This window comes from Zingiber officinale, chromosome 9B, assembly GCF_018446385.1.
Source record: "Zingiber officinale cultivar Zhangliang chromosome 9B, Zo_v1.1, whole genome shotgun sequence".
NCBI lineage: Eukaryota > Viridiplantae > Streptophyta > Magnoliopsida > Zingiberales > Zingiberaceae > Zingiber > Zingiber officinale.
In genome coordinates this window covers 68,707,372-68,727,075 of record NC_056003.1, presented here as the reverse complement: position 1 = coordinate 68,727,075, position 19,704 = coordinate 68,707,372, and the positions used below count along the sequence as shown (strand labels likewise).

Here is a 19,704-nt window from a genome sequence, read left to right as displayed (position 1 = left end):
ATCATGTCAACTAATTTGGAAAATCAAAATATCTCAACATTTGCATTTATTTACATTTGTGTTCAAGTATTGCATCTTGCAATCACTTAGAAAAAAAATGAATGAATAAAGGATATAAAAAATAGTTGTCGTGAGTTGCAACTAGCAAGTTACTCCTTTGAGACCGAGTTAGGTTACTGGAGAAATAACTGCTATGTTTTCTCTTGATATCGAGCACACGTTTGAGACCATGGGTAGATTGTGGAGGATGAACCAAGCGTGTGGTAGGTAAGTGCCTATCGCCAGAAGAATAAGGAACACAGTTCTATGACAACTTGACTAGGCTTAGGGATTGATACTTGACAAATTTAGGCCAGTATTGCACAGAGCACGGAGAATTACTACTTAGGACATACTCAAACAACTTTTGTATCTTTCTCACCAATGAAATCATTTGATAGGATTAGATTGACTTGATAGAGATTATGATGCACTATTTAACCACATAAGTTTAGATGCAGTTTTTTCTTGAGGACAAACAAAGGTTTAAGTCTGAGGGTGTGATATGCATAAACTATATACACTTTTATGCATACTTTAATGCACATTTACTTATATTTTATTAGCATAATCTATGTTTATTGCATCGTATTTCATTATAATGTCATACTTCTATTATATTCTATTCAGAGATATGCTCTTTGCTTGTTTTGATTGATAGGATGCGATTTGGAGCAAAAAAATGGAGCTTAAATGAAGGCAGGAGCAACTCTGGAGGAAATCCATCTACTCAGATTTGAACATCCAAGTAGTTTTCCTGTGGACATACATGGGGGAGGAGTATGTAACGCCCGCCCCTCCTGCTAGTAGGGCGGGGTTACTTACTACTACTTGCGGAAACATTCATGCATATTAAAATTTCTCTCTAAAGTAAAACAGCGGAAGTATCATGAAGTCATGCGGAACATTAACATAAATAAACTTAGTTCATGTCAACATAAAAAAAAAATAACATAAGCAGGTCTCTTATTTTGTCTTAGCCGAGCCACCACCACACACATCTCCTGCCTCTCCTGCGGCTCTCCTAGTTCATCCATTCTTTGCCCTTATCTGTGGTACAAGGAAAGTAAGGTATAAGCACACAGGCTTAGTAAGATCCTTTCCTACTCACAAAAACCATATATTAAAGCATAATCACATAAGCATATGACAATGGAAACATAATCATCTAACATCATATTGTGAAAACATAGCATCATATCATCTCATAAAGATCATCATGCTTTATCATATCGTAAATCATAAGAGCATCATGTTATATAAATCACAAGGGCATATCATATCATAAAGAAATATCATGATGTGTTATATCATTAATAAAATAACATCATGTCATATAAATCATAAAAAGCATATCATATCATAAATCATAAGAGCATCATGTCATATAAATCATAAGGCATAGCATATCATATCATAAATCATATCATGCAAGATGTCTTTTAAAACACTGTCATGTCATATGCAAGATGTCTTAAAACATATCATATAGTACTTGAACATAATATCATCATGAGGGTCCGGCTTGTACCACATACATACATAAATGCGCACAATCTCTAGGACAGGGTAGCTAGCCCCGAACCTACTAGGGAACTAGGTTCGTACTACGACCGTCGACCTAGGACTAAGGAGCCCATCCCTTTTTACTAGACTCGTTCATAGTCCGTCGGCCTAGGGGCGCTTATGGAGCTCACCCTTGGTACAAGCCATACAAAGTAAAATAACATATCATGGTACATCTCATAACATAGCATATCATATCTTGTCATATCATGAAGAGTGCTCTTAGTTCCCAAGGGGAAGCAACTCTTAGGCCTTCTGATGTGAGCCAAGAAGAGGCATTGAAGGGAATTGGGGGACCCATGACAAGGTCCAAGACTAAGAGAATGAAGCAAGCTTTGGAAGGCTTAATAATGAGGCTCAAGGAAAAGGAGGATCAATGCACAATGGAGGCAACAACTAAGTGGATCACATTCCTTCATTTTGAAAGTGAAATTGGACCAACATGAGGACCATTTTCGTGTGCATGCATGGGGGGGGGGGGGGGGGTTCTAAAGTGACTTTTGATGTCCTTTGTGGGTTTTTAATGCATTTTTGAGAGTTCCTAAGCTAGTATAACAAATACCATGGTTGCATTAAGCTAGTATTAGGGATTAGTGGTTGCATTAGTGGATAATAAAACCCATGCATGCAAGCATGATATTTATTGCATAATTAGTGCATAGTCGATCTTAAGGGATGTTAAATAGGAGAACTCTTTGTTGGGTTTTTCGGGCCGCGAAAACCATTTTTTCGCATCGCAGAAACCCCGAAACCCCCTAGCCATTGGATCTCGTGCAAAGAAAAACATTCGAAAAATACGAGTACGAGTTTAATCATTGATCTACAGTAGATCTACATAAGGATAAACCTTTTTATACCTTTGTAGCGAAGCCCTTCGCAATCCCGCTTGTCCTCGGTTCGCCGGATCTCGAAAGTGTCAAAGTAGACACTTCTCTATGTGTGTCCACACAAGCAAGAGATGGAGAAGAAACCTTTAGAGTGTGCTAGCACTCAAGCAAGGTCTCGGCAAGAAGGAGAAGAGGGAGAGAAGAATTGTGAGCAAGAGGAAGAAGATGAAATCAATTAGCCTTGAATGAAAATAAAACTTTCATCCACACTAAAAGTGGCCGGCCACATTAAGACTTGTAACCCCCATGGAATATCAAGAGTCACAACTCTTGGTAACTCCCATGAGGTGGCATTTGGTCAAGTCAAACTTGACCAAATGAAGAAGCCTTGATGATTTGGCATTGGTCAAGTCAAAGTCAAGTCAAAAACTTGACTCTTCATCTTCCTACTTAAGTCAAGTCAAACTTGACCACTTCTATCCCTTGGTTGATCTAATCTAACCATTGGTCCAAGCCAATTTTAATTTAATGAATCTCTATTCATTGAAATAAATTAATTAAATGAGTCTAAGTCCAAATTAGACTCACTTAACACATGAACCAACTTGAGTCCAACTCAATTAACCTACTTTGGATTACTCTTAATCCAATTTGGTTCATCATATGAACCTAATCATTTAGGTTCATCAAATGAACCTTGTCTCCATCTAATTGCCCTTAGTGTGTGACCCTATAGGTTCTTGTAACGTTGGCAATGCCCCTAAACCGATTTAGGAGCATAAGTAATGAGCGGTATCTAGCAACACATCATTACTACCCAAGTTGCAAGAATGTTGAGATCCAACATCACCTTGTGACTACTAATTGTGACTCCTCACAATATATGACATTGTCCTTCTATCCTAGACATCTAGATTGATCAATGTGAGGCATAGACCGTGTCATCCTCTAATCAATCTAAATCTTGAACTCCAAGTAGACTCACTAAATCAAATGAGAGCTCAATATCCTATATTGACTCATTTGGGCATGGCCATGCACTTCGTGGTCTCACTCTATCAAGAATACCGATGTCTCTCCCGTCATATAGGAGGGATTGATCCCATCTACATCACTCACATCCCTTCGCATAATTTGTTACATACCCAGTAATCGCCTTTATAGTCCACCCAGTTACGGGTGACGTTTGATGAAACCAAAGTACATAACTCCTTATGTAGGGAACCATGGTGACTTCAGGTCTAAGGACCAGTAGTCATACTAATAGCCACATGAGAAAGTATATGAAACTCATATAATGATCCATGATACTTTCTCATGGCGGGTCATTCAGTATACATTCTCCAATGCATACCCATGTCTCAACTTTATATCTCCATATCCATGACTTGTGAGATCAAGTCATCGAGTTGACGTACATGCTAGTCTTATTGCATTAACATTGTCCCTGAATGTTAATACTTGATTAGGAATGATTAAGAGTAGTGTTCCCTATATCATCTCACTATCGGTTCAGCTAACCGATTGATATAGGAAAGAACCTTCTACTCAAGGACGTTATTATACTTAGTTTATTTGGCACCAATACAAGTAAGTATAACAACCAAAAACCAAATGCCTTTATTTATATATATAGAATATGATACAACAAGTCAAAAAAATATAATCATCAAATGATTGGCTCTAGGGTCTAGCTAACAGTCTCCCACTAGCACTAGTGCCAATCAGTGTACGCTCTAAGCCCCAATGACCTAGTGTGACCATCATGCTTCCTCTGTGCCAAAGCCTTGGTCAAGGGATCTGCGATGTTAGCCTCTGTAGGTACTCTGCAAATCTTCACATCTCCTCTCTCGATGATCTCTCGAATGAAATGGAAGCGCCGTAGTATGTGTTTGGTCCGCTGGTGTGAGCGAGGTTCCTTTGCCTGTGCTATAGCTCCATTGTTGTCACAATAGAGCTCAATAGGGTCAGCATTGCTAGGAACCTCCCCAAGTTATGTGATGAACTTACGGATCCAAACTGCCTCCTTTGCTACCTCTGATGCAGCAATGTACTCGGCTTCTGTTGTAGAATCAGCTACTGTATCCTGCTTCGAACTCTTCCTGCTGACAGCACCACCATTAATGCAAAATACGAACCCCGACTGTGATCTATAGTCATCCTAGTCGGTCTGGAAGCTAGCATCACTGTAACCCTTTACAGCTAGCTCATCATCGCCTCCATATATCAAGAAATATTCTTTAGTCCTTCTTAAGTACTTAAGAATATTCTTGACCGCTATCCAGTGACTTTCACCTGGATCTGACTGGTATCTGCTCGTCATGCTCAAAGCATACGAGACATCAGGTCGAGTGCATAGCATGGCGTACATGATCGATCCTATGGCCGAGGCATAAGATATCTGATCCATGCGATCTCTCTCCTCTCTAGAGGAGGGACCTTGAGTCTTCGAAAGACTCACGCCATGTGACATCGGCAGAAATCCCTTCTTGGAGTTCTGCAAGGCAAACCGTAGGAGTACCTTGTCAATGTATGTACTCTGACTTAGGCCAAGCAATCTCTTAGATCTATCTCTATAGATCTGAATCCCTAGAATGCGGGATGCCTCACCTAAGTCCTTCATTGAGAAGCAACTCCCTAGACAGGTCTTGACAGACTGAAGCATAGGGATATCCTTCCCCTTGAGTAATATGTCATCCACATATAATATGAGGAAGACAACTATATCCCCTACAACCTTCTTGTAGACACAAGGCTCATCTTCGTTCTTGATGAAACCAAACTGTTTGATTGCATCATCGAATCGAAGATTCCAGCTCCGAGAAGCTTGCTTTAGTCCATAAATGGACCTATGCAGCTTGCATACTCTACTAGTATGCTGTGGATCCACAAAACCCTCAGGTTGTGCCATGTACACATCCTCGAGTAGGTTTCCATTCAGAAACGCGGTTTTGAAAACCATCTTCTATATCTCATAGTCATGGTAGGCTGCAATAGCAAGCATGATCCGAATGGACTTAAACATATATCAATCGGTTAGTTGAACCGATAGTGAGATGATATAGGGAACAATACTCTAAATCATTCCTAGTCGAGTATTAACATTCAGGGACAATGTTAATGCAATAAAACTAGCATGTAGGTCAACTCGATGACTTGATCTCAGAAGTCATGGATATGGAGATATCAAGTTGACACATGGGTATGCATTGGAGAATGTATACTGAATGACCCGCCATGAGAAAGTATCATGGATCGTTATATGAGTGTCATATACTTTCTCATGTGGCTATTAGTATGACTATTAGTCCTTGGACCTGAAGTCACCATGGATCCCTACATAAGGAGTTATGTACTTTGGTTTCGTCAAATGTCACCCGTAACTGGGTGTACTATAAAGGCGATTACAAGGTATGTAACAAATTATGCAGAGGGATGTGAGTGATGTAGATGGGATCTATCCCTCCCATATGACGGGAGCGACATCAATATTCTTGATAGAGTGAGACCACTAAGTGCATGGTCATGCCCAAATGAGTCAACATGAGATGTTGAGCTCATTTAATCGAGTGAGTCTACTTGGAGTTCAAGATTTAGATTGATTAGAGGATGACATGGTCTATGCCTCATATTGATCAATCTAGATGTCTAGGATAGAAGGACAATGTCACATATTGTGAGGAGTCACAATTAGTAGTCACAAGATGATGTTGGATCTCAACATTCTTATAACTTGGGTAGCAATGATGTATTGCTAGATGCCGCTCATTGCTTATGTATCTAAAGGAGTTTAGAAACATTGCCAACGTTACAAGAACCTATTGGGTCACACACAAGGAACAAGTGGATGGAGATTAGGTTCATATGATGAACCAATTGGATTAGGTTCATATGATGCACCAAAGATTGGATTCAAATTAGACTTATTGAGTTAGACTTAATTAGATTCAATTGTTGAATTAGTCTAATTTAAATTTGATTCATTGAGTCAATTTATATTAATGAATTGAGATTCATTAAATTGAAATTGACTTGAATCAAAGGTTGGATTTAACTCAACAAGGAAGAAATTGGTCAATTTTGACTTGACCAAATGAAAGTTGAAACATCAAGTATGACTTGATGCATTACCACATCATGTAGGTTGACTCATCCTACATGGCATGACACATCCTTGCCACATCATCACCACCTCATAATGGTGTGCCACCTCATGGAGGTTACACACCCATTCCTTTTAATGTGTCCGACCACATTAAATGAGGGGGTTACATTTGTGTGGCCGGCCACACACTTGATGATGGGTGAATGCAATTGATTTGGATTCATTCTAGCTTCTTCTTCCTTGGATGCTTGCTTCTCCTTGCTGTTGCCGTGGGGTCTTGGAAGGTGAGAAGGTGTTGAGTTTCATCCAACAAAAGATAAGAGAGTGTGAAGGACACAAGAAGAGGATACTACTAGTTGAGTATGTGAGAGTCTTCTTGTTTTTCTCTCCTTTTCTTTTTCAAATTCTATCCGAGAGCTCTAGAAAGTGCTAGCACACTTGGGGCTCTCTTCTCCATCCTTGAGTGCTAGAGAGCACTCCTTGTTCGTGTGGATATCACTAGAGAAGTATCTACCTTGATACTTTGGAGATCCGACATGTACCTTGGACGAGCGGGAATTTTGCGGGGCACGCTTCAAAGGTAAAAGCTCTCAACACATAGATCTAGGAGTAGATCTAAAGTTTTTGAAACTCGTACTTGTATTTCATTCGGTTTTTTTCCTTGCACGGATCTACGGTTTTTTTCCCAACAGTGGTATCAGAGCCACGTGCAAGGCTTGTACGAGTTTAATTTTTTGGTTTTATGAAAACTAAACCTTCTGTGATTTTCTGTAAAATTTAGTTTTTTATGTTTTTATGGGTAATTTTTCCGTAGAAGCGAAGCACAAGTATCTCGGCACTTGTAGGCTTCGGCTACCGGGAAGTTTTTCCTTAAACGGCTTCATTTTTCCCCAAATCCGTTTGGGACAGTGGGCTTGGGTGCCATTAGATCGCAAAGGAGCAACTCACGATGGTTAGATCATGGGTAGGGGTACTGCCCCTAACCCCCCGCAAGGGGATTTGCTCTGCGATTGCACCCGAAATCGCTAAAAACGAACCTGCCGAGAAGATTTTTTCGAAACGGCTATGTCTCGACCCAAATCGTTTTGGGACAGCGAGTTTAGGTGCTGTTGGATCGCAAAGGAACCCTCGCGATGGTTAGATCGCGGGTAGGGGCACTTCCCCTGGCCCCGCAAGGGGATCCGTTCCGCGATTGCTCCCGAAACCGCTAAACGGGACCGCCGGGAAATTTTACTCGTAAAAATTGTAAAAAATTAATTTTAAAATTATAGAAAATTATGAAAATATATAATTTAGAATTATATATTAATTTTTTGATAGTCATGGCCCAAAAACCCAATATGATTAGGTTGTGTTGTAATTCATAATACGGCCTGCGTGCCGTTATGTGTTTGCGCGTGTTGTATGTTTTTATTTTTCCGCGACCTGCGCGTCGTGCCTTTCTCATATATTCTGGTTGTAAATTAGATTTAGACTCGAATGTAACTCGAGTTTCAAATTGTAATGTACAAATTGGAGCGGTGGAGGGTCCACACGAGACGGAGTTCCGAAGCGGGCACGAGCAACATAAGGTGGTCAAAGGGAGGAGCTTGGAGAAGCTGTTGACCCTAGGTTGACTATTCGATCTTCTCATTGGCTTGAGAAGATCGTAGTAGGGCCATGACTAAATCACAAATAGATTAATTAGTTAATTGCTTATGTATATGATGCATGTTTAATAAGTAATTAATTAATTAGTGCCTTACGATTAGATTAGATCTAAGTCGTGCACATGATGCACCCTTGCGATTAGATTAGATCTAAGTCATGCACAAGATGCATCCTTTTCGATTAGAATAGATCTCGATCGAACCAACTCTAAATGCCTAACCGTGTCGTGATACCTATCACTACCTCGATCACATGTATTGTTGAATCTGCCAAAGCAGAGCAATACATATTATCTTGGTAGGGTACGGAGGGACAATCTTGGTCCCGCCTATCAACGCATGGGTAAATACAAACTCAATTAGATTGAGTATTCCTAGTTGCTCGGTTAGATCGAGTCAACTATAGACATTCTTCCAATAGTTGAAAGGTAGGACAAAATCACGTTTATATTAACTCTCGGGCGTATTAGCCAAAGCTAACTCGAGTTTTAATATAAATGCGGATATTGATTTTATAAACAAGAGTTGCATAGAGATGTAATTGGTAATCGTTACCTACCGATCATACTAAGCCTTGGGCATATTAGCCAAAGCTAACTCAAGGGTTAGTATGATGTGGATCTTGTCCCACAAGAATTATAGAATTCAGTGGGAGCATCATTTAATTAAAGGCCTAATTAAATGATTTTAAAAGAATATGATATTTATTTCTGCATATTTTCTGTTGTAGATAATCATGTCGTCGAATACGAACTCTTTCTCCCTACGTTCTGTCCTTAAGAAGGACAAGCTCAACGAAGCAAATTTCCTGGACTGGTATAGGAACCTGAGAATAGTTCTCACTCAGGAATGTAAACTGTACGTTCTAGAGCAGCCCATTCCGGAGGCTCCTCCTGCCACTGCCACGCGAGCTGACCGGGATGCTTACAAGAAGCATCAAGATGACGCATTAGATGTGTCCTGTCTAAAGCTCGCAACCAAGAACTCTGAGCTTCAGAAGCAACATGAGTTGATGTGTGCTTACGATATGGTTGAACATCTTCGTCAACTATATCAAGGACAAGCAGGGCACTGGAAGAGGAACTTCACAGGATACCTGGATGATCTTAACAAGAAGAGAAATAAGATTTCTACTTCAGGTATAAATGTTATAGAGGTCAACCTCTCTATTTCTTCGTCGTGGGTATTAGATACCGGATGTGCTTCGCACATTTGTACTAATGTACAAGCACTGAGAAATAGCAGAGCATTGACAAAGGGCGAGATAGACCTACGAGTAGGCAATGGAGCACGGGTTACTGCTGTTGCTGTAGGGACTTATTTTCTATCTCTGCCCTCTAGGCTTATACTAGAGTTAGACGATTGTTGTTATGTGCCTGCATTGACTAATAACATTATATCAATTTCTTGTTTGGACAAGAAAGGATTCTCGTTTATAATAAAGAACAAATGTTGTTCTGTCTATTTAAACGATATGTTCTATTGTAGTGCACCTCTGATGAACGAACTCTATATTCTTGAACTTGAGAGCTCCATCTATAACGTTAGTACCAAGAGGTTCAAATCGAACGATATGAACCACACCTATCTCTGGCACTGTCGCTTAGGTCATATAAATGACAAGCGCTTATCCCAGCTCCATAAGGATGGTTTGCTGGACTCATTTGATTTTGAATCATATGAGATATGCGAGTCATGCCTACGAGGCAAGATGACCAAGACTCCCTTTAGTGGGCACAGCGAGAGAGCGACTGATTTGTTAGGATTCATACATAGTGATGTATGTGGTCCTTTCATTGTCGCTGCTAGAGGCGGTTATAGATACTTCATCACATTTACTGATGACTTCAGTAGATATGGTTTTGTGTACTTGATGACACATAAGTCCGAATCCTTTGAAAAGTTCAAAGAATTCAAGAATGAAGTACAGAACCAGCTTGGCAAGAGTATTAAAATACTTCGATCAGATCGAGGTGGTGAATACTTAAGCCATGAGTTTCATGACTATTTAGCTGAGTGTGGGATTCTATCCCAACTCACTCCTCCTGGAACACCACAGTGGAATAGTGTATCCGAAAGGAGGAATCGTACCCTATTAGATATGATACGATCTATGATGAGTCACACAGATCTTCCGACATACCTTTGGGGCTATGCTCTAGGCACGGCAGCTTTCATTCTCAACCGAGTTCCATCCAAGGCCGTGATAAAGACACCATATAGGATATGGACTGGGAGAGATGCCCAGGTGTCTTTCATGAGGATTTGGGGCTGTGAGGCTTACGTACTACGTCAAGTCTCAGACAAATTAGGACCCAAATCCGATAAATGCTATTTCATCGGATATCCCAAGGAAACTAAGGGATATTACTTCTACATTCTTAGTCAGCACAAGGTAGTTGTGGCAAAGACTGGGGTCTTTCTAAAAAGGGACTTTGTTTCTAGAAAGACTAGTGGGAGCACGTTCGATCTTGAAGAAGTTCAAGATGCGAATACTAGAACTGAAGCCTCGATGGAAGTTGAATTGGAACCACAAAGTATTGTGGATGATGTTCCACAAGGAGTTGAGGAACAACAACCAGTTCAAGTAGACATACCTCTTCGCAGGTCTGATAGGGTGCGTCGTCATCCTGAGAGATACTCGTTTCTCTTGTCTGAGCATGATGACGTTGTGCTCGTAGAGGATCCACCTGAAGGGGTAAAACCCATTGGGTGCAAGTGGGTCTTTAAGAGAAATACTGACATGGATGGACTTATCTATAAGGGTCGCTTGGTAGCTAAAGGTTTCAATCAGATTCATGGTATTGACTATGATGAAACCTTTTCTCCAGTAGCGATGTTTAAGTCCATTCGGATCATGCTTGCTATTGCAGCCTACATGACTATGAGATATGACAGATGGAAGTCAAAACCGCGTTTCTGAATGGAAACCTACTCGAGGATGTGTACATGACACAACCTGAGGGTTTTGTAGATCCACAGCATACTAGTAGAGTATGCAAGCTGCATAGGTCCTTATATGGACTAAAGCAAGCATCTCAGAGCTGGAATCTTCGATTCGATGATGCAATCAAACAGTTTGGATTCATCAAGAATGAAGATGAGCCTTGTGTCTACAAGAAGGTTGTAGAGAACACAGTTGTCTTCCTCATATTGTATGTGGATGACATACTACTCATTGGGAAGGACATCCCTATGCTTCAGACTGTCAAGACTTGGCTAGGGAGTTGCTTCTCAATGAAGGATTTAGGTGAGGCATCCCGCATTCTAGGGATACATATCTATAGAGATAGATCTAAGAGATTGCTTGGCCTAAGTCAGAGTACATATATTGACAAGGTACTCCTTCGGTTTGCCATGCAGAACTCCAAGAAAGGATTTCTGCCGATGTCACATGGCATGAGTCTTTCGAAGACTCAAGGTCCCTCTTCTAGAGAGGAGAGAGACTGCATGGATCAGATCCCTTATGCCTCAGCCATAGGATCGATCATGTACGCCATGCTATGTACTCGACCTGATGTCTCGTATGCTTTGAGCATGACGAGCAGATACCAGTCAGATCCAGGTGAAAGTCACTAGATAGCAGTCAAGAATATTCTTAAGTACTTAAGAAGGACTAAAGAATATGTCTTGATATATTGAGGCAGTGATGAGCTAGCTGTAAAGGGTTACAGTGATGCTAGCTTCCAGACCGATCAGGATGACTATAGATCGTAGTCGGGGTTCGTATTTTGCATTAATGGTGGTGCTGTCAGCTGGAAGAGTTCGAAGCAGGATACAGTAGCTGATTCTACAACAGAAGCCGAGTACATTGCTGCATCAGAAGCAGCAAAGGAGGCAGTTTGGATCCGCAAGTTCATCACTGAACTTGAGGTGGTTCCTAGCATTGCTGACCCCATTGAGCTCTATTGTGACAACAATGGAGCTATAGCACAGGCGAAGGAACCTCGCTCACACCAGCGGACCAAACACATACTACGGTGCTTCCATCTCATTCGAGAGATCATCGAGAGAGGAGATGTGAAGATTTGCAGAGTACCTACAGAGGCTAACATCGCAGATCCCTTGACCAAGGCTTTGGCACAGAAGAAGCATGATGGTAACACTAGGTCATTTGGGCTTAGAGCCTACACTGATTGGCACTAGTGCTAGTGGGAGATTGTTAGCTAGACACCTAGAGCCAATCATTTGATGATTGTATTTTGGACTTATTGTATCATATTCTATATAAATAAAGGCATTTGGATTTTGGTTATTATACTTACTTGTATTGGTGCCAAATAAACTAAGTATAATAATGTCCTTGAGTAGATGGTTCTCACCTATATCAATCGGTTAGTTGAACCGATAGTGAGATGATATAGGGAACACTACTCTAAATCATTTCTAGTCGAGTATTAACATTCAGGGACAATGTTAATGCAATAAAACTAGCATGTAGGTCAACTCAATGACTTGATCTCAGAAGTCATGAATATGGAGATATAAAGTTGACACATGGTATGCATTAGAGAATGTATACTGAATGACCCACCATGAGAAAGTATCATGGATTGTTATATGAGTGTCATATAGTTTCTCATGTGGCTATTAGTATGACTATTAGTCCTTGGACCTGAAGTCACCATGGATCCCTACATAAGAAGTTATGTACTTTGGTTTCGTCAATCGTCACCCGTAACTGGGTGGACTATAAAGGCGATTACCGGGTATGTAACAAATTATGCAGAGGGATGTGAGTGATGTAGATGGGATCTATCCCTCCCATATGACGGGAGCCACATCAATATTCTTGATAGAGTGAGACCATTAAGTGCATGGCCATGCCCAAATGAGTCAACATGAGATGTTGAGCTCATTTAATCGAGTGAGTCTACTTGGAGTTCAAGATTTAGATTGATTAGAGGATGACATGGTCTATGCCTCATATTGATCAATCTAGATGTCTAGGATAGAAGGACAATGTCACATATTGTGTGGAGTCACAATTAGTAGTCACAAGGTGATGTTGGATCACAACATTCTTGTAACTTGGGTAGCAATGATGTATTGCTAGATGCCGCTCATTGCTTATGTTTCTAAAGGAGTTTAGAAACATTGCCAACGTTACAAGAACCTATTGGGTCACACACAAAGAACAAGTGGATGGAGATTAGGTTCATATGATGAACCAATTGGATTAGGTTCATATGATGCACCAAAGATTGGATTCAAATTAGACTTATTGAGTTAGACTTAATTAGATTCAATTGTTGAATGAGTCTAATTTAAATTTGATTCATTGAGTCAATTTATATTAATGAATTGAGATTCATTAAATTGAAATTGACTTGAATCAAAGGTTGGATTTAACTCAACAAGGAAGAAATTGGTCAATTTTGACTTGACCAAATGGAAGTTGAAACATCAAGTTTGACTTGATGCATTGCCACATCATGTAGGTTGACTCATCCTACATGGCATGACACATCCTTGCCACATCATCACCACCTCATAATGGTGTGCCACCTCATGGAGGTTACACACCCATTCCTTTTAATGTGGCCGACCACATTAAATGAGGGGGTTACATTTGTGTGGCCGGCCACACACTTGATGATGGGTGAATGCAATTGATTTGGATTCATTCTAGCTTCTTCTTCCTTGGATGCTTGCTTCTCCTTGCTATTGCCGTGGGGTCTTGGAAGGTGAGAAGGTGTTGAGTTTCATCCAAGAAAAGATAAGAGAGTGTGAAGGACACAAGAAGAGGATACTACTAGTTGAGTATGTGAGAGTCTTCTTGTTTTTCTCTCCTTTTCTTTTTCAAATTCTATCCGAGAGCTCTAGAAAGTGCTAGCACACTTGGGGCTCTCTTCTCCATCCTTGAGTGCTAGAGAGCACTCCTTGTTCGTGTGGATATCACTAGAGAAATATCTACCGTGATACTTTGGAGATCCGACACGTACCTTGGACGAGCGGAAATTTTACGAGGGCACGCTTCAAAGGTAAAAGCTCTCAACACATAGATCTAGGAGTAGATCTAAAGTTTTTGAAACTCGTACTTGTATTTCATTCGGTTTTTTTCCTTGCACGGATCTACGGCTTTGGGTGATTCGGGGTTTCCGCGACGCGAAAAGCGGTTTTCGCGGCCCGAAAAACCCAACAATAGCTACCAAGCGACCCTTATAGATAAGTCCATCCTTGTCAGTCGTTCTCTTAAAGACCCACTTACACCCAATGGGTTTTACCCCTTCAGGTGGATCAACCAAAGTCCATACTTGGTTGGTGCACATGGATTCCATTTCGGATCTCATGGCCTGTAGCCATTTCTCGGAATCTGGTCTCATCACAGCTTCCTGTTAGGTGATAGGCTCATCCTCTATGAGCATAACGTCATCATGATCAGACAAGAGAAATGAGTATCTCTCAGGCTGACGACGTACCCTATCAGACCTGCGAAGAGGTATGTCTACTTGAACTGGTTGTTGTTCCTCAACTCTTTGTGGAACAACATCATCCACAACACTTTGTGGTTCCAGTTCAACTTCCATCGAGGCATCAGTGCTATTTTTCGCATCTTGAACTTCTTCAAGATCGAACGCGCTCCCACTAGTCTTACTAGAAACAAAGTACCTTTCTAGAAAGACCCCAGTCTTTGCCACAACTACCTTGTGCTGACTGGGAATGTAGAAGTAATATCCCTTAGTTTCCTTGGGATATCCAATAAAATAGCACTTGTCGGATCCTAATTTGTCTGAGACTTGACGTCGAACGTAAGCCTCACAACCCTAAATTCTCATGAAAGACACTTGGGCATCTCTCCCAGTCCATATCCTATATGGTGTCTTTATCACGACCTTGGATGGAACTCGGTTGAGTATAAAAGCTGCCGTGTCTAGAACATAACCCCAAAGGTATGTCGGAAGATCTGTGTGACTCATCATCGATCGCACCATATCTAATAGGGTACGATTCCTCCTTTCGGATACACCATTCCACTGTGGTGTTCCAGGAGAAGTGAGTTGGGATAGAATCCCACACTCAGCTAGGTAGTCACGAAACTCATGGCTAAGGTATTCTCCACCTCGATCGGATCGAAGTATCTTAATACTCTTGCCAAGCTGGTTCTGTACTTCATTCTTGAATTCTTTGATCTTTTCAAAGGATTCAGACTTATGTGTCATCAAGTACACATAACCATATCTACTGAAGTCATCAGTAAATGTGATGAAGTACCTATAACCGCCTCTAGCAGCGACATTGAAAGGGCCACATACATCACTATGTATGAGTCTTAACAAATCAGTCGCTCTCTCGCTGTGCCCACTAAAGGGAGTCTTGGTCATCTTGCCTCGTAGGCATGACTTGCATATCTCATATGATTCAAAATCAAATGAGTCCAGCATACCATCCTTATGGAGCTGGGATAAGCGCTTGTCATTTATATGACCTAAGCGACAGTGCCAGAGGTAGGTTTGGTTCATGTCATTTGACTTGAACCTCTTGGTATTTATGTTATAAATAGGGCTCTCAACACTACAAGAAAAAAGACATACAACAACGGTTTTTCACCGTTGTCGTAGGCCATTTTTAACTGTTGTTAAAGGCTGTGTTGTTAAAAGGGGTGGCAAACGACAATAGTTTTAACAGTTGTCTACGAAGGCAAAGACAACATTTTAACAACGGTGAAAAACTGTTGTCTTTTCCTACAAAGACAACAGTTTTTCACCGTTGTCTTTGAGCGTATGCCTAGGCTCTTCAACAATAGTTTTGAACTGTCTACGACAACGGCTAAAAGGCGTTGTTTTTTTAGCCAATGACATCGGTTTGACAACGGTTAAAAACCGTTGTCTTTTTAGGCAACGATGTTAAATAACATCAGTTTGTCACTATTGTCTTTTAACGCCATTGACAACAGTTTGACATATTTAAACTGATGTCTTTGGGTACAATATACAACATTTTGACAATAAATAAAAAACTTATTAATCTTTTCCTACTCAATGGTTTATAAAAAACATCCAGTGCAAATTTCATTGATAAAAAACCTACATAATCAATATTTACAATGCAAATATTCCAACATTCAAACATCACAAAAGTACCAAACATCAACATTCAAACATCACAAAAGTTTACACAGCCAAAAGTTTATATATATCACACATATAGTCCAAAATATCATGTTTTGTTGGAGCACGTCTTCTCTACCTGTGCATCTTCTAAACAGCCTGTGCATCTTCTAAACTGCAGCCTTTTCTGGTTTCTCCTCCCTCCTAGCTTCTCTTTTCTTCTCCTTTCACAGAAACTGCAGCATATGATTGCAAGTTAATTCATTTCCCAGGAGTAAATGGCATAAAAAATGGATCTCTTGGAAATTTCACACGTACCTGACCTTATTACAGTTTTACAAAAACTCAGAGTAGTATGTCTTAAAAGACCAGCTATATGGCTTTACAAGTAACTCTTAAGTATGGTAAACCAAACCTATCAACTTTACATATACCAAAAAAAATTCTATCCAATTTGAAGCATATAGAATCTAGCTAAATTCACAGAGCAAGCAATGGCTTAGAGCAACAACCAGATTCTGGTTCTATCATCGAGCATCAAAAAAGCATTATAGAATCTAGCTAAATTAGACATGAAAAATCAAGTTCCAACTTATTTCCGGAGCATACAAAATCACAAATACAAACAAGGGCTGAAGCAACAAAGCAGCACACAGAGAATTAAACAAACAAGCTTTACTAATTTAAATTCACAGAGCAAGCAAATTGATCAACCCACAATTATCATAAGGATCTACTCTCTTGATACTCAAATAGACTCAGTAAACGGCCTAACTTCTAGCAGGAATCAAAATTCCTAACTATATTAGCATTTTCCCCAATTCATATTCGAATAAAATTCTCCGACAATCATGCAAAAGCATAGAGATGGTTTATTTAGTTTTTATACGGAATAGAGAGTAGAAAAGAGCAATCCAAACTTCCGACAACATCATAGAGGATACCGCTAATTAGATCATGGAAATCACATAGATAGAACTAGTAAAGAACATAAAAGCCCAAGATTTAACGATGAGACTGAGGGATTTAACAAAGGACCTGCATCTAACCATGTATCAAACCAGAAATTAATATGATCTTCACCTAAACGCCATCTAATCTGCTCTTCTGCTACGTTTCTCATCTGTAACGTCCTGTGCAGTTGCTAGATGTTTAAGTCTTGTTAAACAATGAGAGCGAGGATTGTTTAAGTCCTGTGCAGTTGCTAGATCATGTTTAACGTTGAATACTAATTGATTTCTGTAACGTCCTGTAACGTTGAATACTAACGTCCTGTGCAGTTGCTAGATCATGTTTAACGTCCTAGCTCTCATCTAATTCGAACAATGCTCATTGGATGCTCGAAAGCTTCAGGTTCGATATGCTTAGTTAATAGCCTTAACATGTGATTTTTGCAAAACATATGACATGATAATTGTAATTAGATTTTTTTTTACTTGTAAAAAATCGCTATGGGCATTGAAACTTAACAGACTTTATTGATCTGAACACTTAACATCACAAATGTTCAAGCTTGCCACTTTTCCCTGCATCAATAATGCATTGAAACAAGGTATCACGCAACCAATCCAGGACAGTTTGCATGTCATTCGAAATTGAAAAGTAAACTTTTGTTAGCAAAAAAGACAACTTGATAACATGCACTTTGGAGGTGAGACTAGGGGAAATTATCAGGTCATTTTACACTATAATGGAATAAATCCTGGTTAGGACCTGATTAATATGGAACTAAACAGGCTACACTATACAAAAAAGTAAATTTCAATAGAGGGAGAATACATATAAAAATCATACTTTTAGTTCAAAGATGGAACAAACCTGAGCACGAATAAAGCCAGAAAGAGCAAAAGTGGTATACTGGCCGGTGTACACTCCATTATCATCCAAGTGTCCAATATTGATTTGGACGGATGCGTGATCCTTGGCAGTGATTAGTCTGTTCGTAGCAGAACTAGGGGAGAAAACGAAAGTTGGAAAAAACATCACAATAATCAACATAATCGATCAATATATCCATGCTACAGAAGATCTAATTACTAATAAGATAATCACCATTTTCTAAGGATATAAAGATTCATCATTTCACCCGCTTCGTTCTGCATCTTGAAAGTGATATCGCTTCCCTAGATTCACAAATATGTGACCAAATCACCTGATAACACAATAAAAACAATTAGGGAAAAATATTTGACCAAATCACCTTATAATAAACATAGCCTTCAAGCACATAAAATACGAAAATAAAATTCAAGAAACTCACAGACATACCACTACTTTGTGGACCCATGATAGAAACTACAGCATAGGAGAATCCATGCTCTGCCAACTTCACTGACTTCATAAAGTGTTCAAGACTCGTGACATTGAATACACCATCTCCGTCAATCAGTTGGATAGAGCAACATTCATTAGCCATTTCTGCTTAAAAAAAAGAAGAAAACAGTAATTGATGTGAGGTCAAAAACAATCCTTTAACCGACACAATAGACATCAATTGAATTATTGCATTATGGAAGTGAAGTAATAATCCTTTAACATGACAGACATAATAGATTACTCATATCACAAGCCAATGCATATAACTTATCATACAACTATACTTATTGGTATTGATGGAGTCTATTTGTTGGTCCATTCCATTGGATTGTAGGTTATTTTCTTTGTAACGACTTGGATGCTGAGATCTCTAGTTATGGTATCATCTCCTAGAAGCCAACATGACTACATGAAAGGCAAGCAAGGTCATGGATTCTAGTGAGTACTTAGATAGCTTGAACCTTCCTAAAGTATCATCTCTAGTTATGGTACAATCGTTTTTCAGAAACTTAAGGGGAAGTTGTTGATGTAGTTGTACTTGAGTTGGACTCATTTTAATGTGTTAGTAAAATGTATGACGTTATGTTTAAGTTGGACAAAACCTCTATATCTTGAAGCTTTAATCCATACAACAAACTTTAATGAGAAAAGTAAATGACCAAATTAAAGATAAAAATATGTTATAGCTACATGCGCAAAAGGCAAAAATAACATATTCTGATGCATAAAGCAGTTATTGGGCTGCGCGAGTAATCCAATAAAGCATCAGGCTGAAGACATTCAGAACATAAAAATAGGGGAACTTAAAGAACAGTGATTATTGGGCTATCAGATCAAATACCAAACTAAAGCATCAGGCTGAAGACATTCAGAACATAAAAATAGGGGAACTTAAAGAACAGTGATTCCTATTTCAGAAATTCAGATATCATTTATTTGTGACACCCAAGAAATGTTGCAAGTATTCTGCAAACAAATCGAAGTAACATCAACCTTAAGTTTAGCATGGAAAACTTTTGATCGGGTTAAGTAGACATTACTGTCCTGTCTGAAAGGATCTCTTACTTCCAAAGGCAAGTAATTATCCTACAATAGTAGAAAACACAAGAGGAGAAAACTAAGTAATCTCAAGACAAAAGCAAGATGGATAA

At 39.6% G+C, this 19,704-nt stretch overlaps 1 long non-coding RNA gene across 1 annotated transcript; it reads right to left on the bottom strand.

The window, feature by feature from the left end:
• Nucleotides 1-18,138: 18,138 nt before the first annotated feature.
• LOC122025299 lies at nucleotides 18,139-18,385 on the bottom strand. The gene is made up of 2 exons (XR_006123657.1): nucleotides 18,290-18,385; nucleotides 18,139-18,188 (listed from the first exon to the last, which is right to left on the bottom strand). It is a non-coding gene; the product is annotated as an uncharacterized LOC122025299 (long non-coding RNA).
• Between the last annotated feature and the right edge of the window lie 1,319 nt (nucleotides 18,386-19,704).